General features: G+C 33.5%; 1 non-coding gene across 1 annotated transcript; it reads left to right on the forward strand.

Annotated features, from left to right (window-relative positions):
• The first annotated feature begins 4,931 nt into the window (after positions 1 to 4,931).
• On the forward strand, positions 4,932 to 5,002 carry TRNAG-GCC (transfer RNA glycine (anticodon GCC)). The gene has a single exon. It is a non-coding gene; the product is annotated as a tRNA-Gly (tRNA).
• The last annotated feature ends 587 nt before the right edge of the window (positions 5,003 to 5,589 follow it).

Raw genomic sequence — 5,589 nt, forward strand, 5'->3', positions numbered from 1 at the left:
TCGTGGTTGCTGCATTACTCGTTCTTGTGGAGCACAAATCTCATTTATTGATGATATCAAAAGAGTAGAGTGGATTGTATATGTAATGAAGAAGGTGAGAGTTTTAGTGGTGAGCATGTTGCTGAACAGTTTGTGAAGCATTTTCAAAACTTCTTGGGCAAAAAGGATAATTGCATGCCTATTACTAGTTTAGGTGATATCTTTACCACTGAACTAAGTCCTGATGATGCTAAGGCCATGGTTATTCCATTTACTGATGAGGAAATTAAACAGGCTATGTTTGATATTGAAGATTGTAAGGCATCTGGCCCTGATGGTTTCTCATCTTTATTCTTTAAAAAGGCTTGGCATATAGTTGGGAAAGATATTTGTGAGGCTGTTAAGGAGTTTTATGATAATGGAGTGTTATTAGGGGAACTTAATGCTACTTTAATAGCTTTGATTCCTAAGTTAGACACTCTTAATAAAGTTTCTGATTTCAAGCCCATAGCTTGTTGCAATGTTTTGTATAAATGTGTCAGCAAAGTAATCACTAATAGATTGAAAGGTGGGCTAAATACGCTTGTTGACTGCAATCAAAGTGCATTCATACCACTATACCAGGGAGATCCATATTTGATAATATCCTTGTGGCTCAGGATGTATTGAAAGGGTACAATAGGAAAAATGGTGTGAAAAGGTGTGCTCTTAAAATTGACATTCAAAAGGCATATGATACTGTCAATTGGAACTTCCTACAGGATATCTTGATTGGCTTTGGCTTTCATAAAAAGATGATAAAGTGGATCATGGCCTGTGTTACTAATACTGCTTTTTCTGTATGTGTTAATAATGAGATCAAAGGATTTTTCATAGGTGGCAGAGGGTTGAGGCAAGGGGACCCTATTTCCCCTTATTTGTTTACCTTGGTTATGGAAGTGTTTTCATTAATTTTCAAGAAGAAGATTCTGGAGGAACCTGGCTTCAAGTATCACTCTAAATGTAAGAAAATGCATCTCACTCACTTATGTTTTGCTGATGATTTGTTGGTTTTATGTCATGCTGATGTGAAATCCATTAGAGTTGTTAAGCATAGTTTGGAAGCTTTTGGTCAGGTGTCTGGGTTACTTCCCAACTTGAGTAAAAGTATTATTTTCTTTGGGAGTGTTCTTTGGATTACCCAACACAATATTAAGAATGTTTTGCCTTTTAAGGTTGGTAAACTTCTAATGAAATACTTAGGTGTCCCCTACTGGCTAAAAAGCTAAGTGTTAAGGATTGTAAGTGTTTGATTGACAAAGTTAGAAATAAGGTATGTAACTGGAGAAATAAGAAACTCTCTTATGCTAGAAGATTGCAATTGATTGTTGCAGTGTTATCTGCTATGCATATTTACTGGTTATCAGTGTTTGTCCTTCCTGCTAGTGTTACAAATGAAATTGATAGAGTTTTAAAAGGTTTTCTATGGAATCAATGTGAATCATCAAAAGGTAAAGCCAAGGTCTCTTGGAAGGATGTCTGTGTGCCTAAAGATCAGGGTGGTCTGGGGTTGAAGTCTATTAGGGAGTGGAATGACACTCTGCTTGTTAAGCATTTGTGGAAAATTCTTGCCCATTCTGACACCTTGTGGGGGAAATGGGTTAATGTTGTCAAAAATTAAAAGGTGTTAGCTTGTGGGATGTAAGTAAGAATTATAATGATAGTTGGGGATGGAAATACTTGCTTGATTTAAGGGATAAAGTTAAGCCACATATTGGTAATGATTCTCAAGGTAATGTGGTGTGGATTAATAATAATAGCTGTCAGAAAAGATTTTCCACTCACCAGGTATGGAAAGATTTAAGGTGTAATAGAGAAGTGGTTAATTGGCACCATGTTATCTGGTTTAAGTTTTTTGATCCTGAGCAAGCTTTTATTTTGTGGCTTGCTAGTTTAAAGAAGTTGACTACTCAAAATGTTGTGAAGAAATGGGTTATAAATGTTGATTTGAAATGTGCTCTGTGCAGTAAAGTAAGTGATTCAATCTATAGATTCTATTAAAATCCTATAATGATGATGTCATTATTAGGTTAATTCCTTTGTTAAGAAAAAATTAAAAAGAAAAAGAAAAAAATCTAAGGCCATAAGGTGATGTCATTAATCTAATTAATGACTAATTAAATTAAATCTACTTATTTATTTATTTCATATTTTCGGGAAAAAAATTTACTCTCATTAATTATTAATTATTGTTATATTATTCTTCAAATTCAAATATGAGTTCTCTTTACAAGATTAATTACGTTATATATGTATGCGAAATACACGTCTCAATAAAAGGTTCTATGTAGGCTTTTATAACAAGGAAAATAGTAATTGTGATGAAAATTGGAAGATGATAGTGAGAGAATATATATAGTTCATTTATTCCGACCAAGTTAAGTACATCAATGTGTCTGTAAAATCAAAGAGAATTTTCTTAGTCGGAATCCGCCGGGTCATTAAACTAAATGACTTTAGCGTTTAAATTAACTTAATACCTAAAATATATCGTTAAACTGTTTCGTTTAAACAAACCCGTGGTTTCACGGGTCATTTTACTAGTTAATCACATATTCTTCTTGTGTGATTATAGTAAGTGTGTCTGTGCTGCTATTAAAGAGAGATTGATTTTTAAGGGCCTGCCCAATGTGCTTCATAATGTTTTAAATCTTCTGGCTCAATTTCCTCTGTCGAAGAACATTTGGAATATCATCAATCGTTTAGCTTTTGCTGCTTGTGTGTTCTTCTTATGGCAGGAAAGAAATTTTAGGCTGTTTAAGGGTAAAAAAAGATCTGCAGAGGAGTTAATTGTTTGTATTCACAGGGATATTCAATTAAAATTGTCACTGCTCAAGCAGCTCGGTTATGGGATTTGAAGATGGATAATGCTCAATTTAGTTTGTGTTAGTTGCTTTCAGTAGTTGGGGTATATCTTTGTTTGTTTTGTTTTTGTATTGATGATCTGTTTGTATTTGTTTTGGGATGTGGGTTCTCCGTGCCTGTGTATGTACTTGTTAATTAATAAAAAGACAAAATTTCATTCCTAGTCCCTGAACTTTACATCAAATTTGACTCCATATCCTTTTTCTTTTTTTTGTGCATCCCTCGTCCCTAATATATCATAATTCTACATCCCTCGTCCTCCCAACTATCATCTGTCTATTTGAGCCGTTAAATGCGGTCATGTGTAAAACATGTGAGGGTACCTTAGTCTTTTTATTTTTTACTTTCTTATTTAACTTATTTTCCACAGCTTCATCCCTCAAATTTAACTTTATATCCCCCCACCATCCAACTACCTTCCCATCTCTTTCTAAAATATTCATAAATCAAAATGCTCGATTTCTGGTGTGTGTTGTATTATTAATTCATCCAGCACAAACGTGCTCTTCAAACACACTTGAAACTACACAAACGTGCACTTCTTTGTTTATCATTATCGATGCATATATTCAAGATCTTTTAGACCCTTTTCTTCTTCATATATACAATATTCCCTTAATCTAATAAAACAACTCAGAACATAGAAGTATCAATTAGGGCTTACAAAACTGAAATCACAAGCTAGAGATGATGATCTCTGTTTCTAGAACTCCGGCAGCCGAATCCAGAGGAAGGTGGAGTCTGACTGATGATGACGATGATGTTACCGTATGTGACGGAAAACAAGAGGACAACAACCACAAAATTCCGGCCATGGGTTTCGATTAAGTGTTTGATTTTTACGACGTTGATACCTGAATTCATTCAGATGCACACCAAGTCGAGATATTCCGGTCAAATCAACAATTAAAAGCAGCAGCAACAGAAGATCTGTTACAAAAATTAGGGCAATTAAGCGATTTCCAGCGTCATTGTTTGAAGCCATGACCACCGTCAACGATTTCCGGCCACCTAAGGGACTTTAAATACATTTTGAGGATTGTTTCAGATTCGTGTGGTGATAAAGAAACTAGATCTAGCTTCAATTTTAGGTTCTAATAAGGAAATTTAATTTCGAAATTTTTGGTGAAAAAAATGACGACGATGAATCTGATGAAGATCTGGTAATTGTGATGAGATATAATGAATGTTTACTGGTGCTATATGACGAAGATGAATGAACGATGATGATTATGAGTATTGATTTCTAGTAAGGGAAATAAGAAAAGTAGGTGTCTAAAATATATTAGGATTGATTTGGGTTTTTTTAGGGATGAATGATGAGATGGTGTGGTCACTGTGGTGGTGATATAGATGGACTTAGGGATAAAATGATCTTTTTACCCTCACATGCTTTGCACATGACTGAACAAACGGCTCAAATAGACAGAAAGTAGACGGGACGACGAGGGATGTACATTTTTGATACATTAGGGACGAGGAATGCACAAAAAAAAGAAAAAAGGATATGGAGTCAAATTTGATGTAAAGTTCAGGGACGAGGAATGAAATTTTGTCTAATAAAAATGTTTTGCTTTGCGGGAAAAAAATGATATCAAAATGTTAGAAGTGATTATGTAGAATATTGGTATAATCTATCTCATTATCTTTTGACGAATGTAGAATATTGTTATAGAATATTGTGGAGTATTTGACATGTTTATGTTGCATGTATTGCAAAGTTGTAAGTTGGTATGAAGGTTCTTTTTTGAAGTATTAACTTAAAAAAATACCAGACTTTCACAAGATTTAATTATTAGAAACGGACTATATGAATTGGTATTGGTGGATGAATCGAATTATGCTATGTAAGAATAACATATCTTCGTAAAACAACTTGCACGTTATATAGCATAAATAGAACCTGTTTTGTGACTTATTCTCTCCATGTATACGTTTGACATATTGTCTGTTTGTTGGACTAGCATTGAAGCTTCCTTGTGAGCGTGAACTGTCCAATATCGTAGACAACTATTAATATATCCTATATCGGATAAATTAAACACAAAGCACCAGTGGTCTAGTGGTAGAATAGTACCCTGCCACGGTACAGACCCGGGTTCGATTCCCGGCTGGTGCAAATAGTTTTTTATTTTTGTTGACTACAAAATATATGCATTGTAAACTTATCAATATAGAATGACTTTATTTTTGTTGACTGTACAAAATATCTGCATTGTAAACTTATTAATGCATAGGATTGACTTCAAGTAAATCATTCTGATGGAATGATTAAAAAAGTCAAAAACATACTTTGATGTGCTTGCTAAATAAGTTTGAAGTGGAGAGTTGTAGTTATTAGTAATGTACAAACATGTTATGTATGTATGAATGTCTTAAGCATAGCCATTAGGTGTATGTTTAGATATATGTAATATAATAAAATTGTTATAAAATATCTAGATTGTGTTATAAAATATCTAGATTGGATGTTAATTTTATTATTATTATTATATTTCTTGCATAGTAATATTTTATACTATAAATAGACATGTATGGTAACCATTTAAGGTGTACCATTTCTCTTGAAATATCAATATCAATATTTCTTCTCTCCTTCTTATCTCTTTTTCTCTCTTTGTTCTTATAACCATTAAAGGTAGTTATAAGCCTACTGAATTATAACACGTTATCAGCACGAAGTGCTCCATATAATCAAGGTTTATC

This window comes from Rutidosis leptorrhynchoides, chromosome 3 (genome assembly GCF_046630445.1).
Source record: "Rutidosis leptorrhynchoides isolate AG116_Rl617_1_P2 chromosome 3, CSIRO_AGI_Rlap_v1, whole genome shotgun sequence".
Classification (NCBI taxonomy): Eukaryota; Viridiplantae; Streptophyta; class Magnoliopsida; order Asterales; family Asteraceae; genus Rutidosis; species Rutidosis leptorrhynchoides.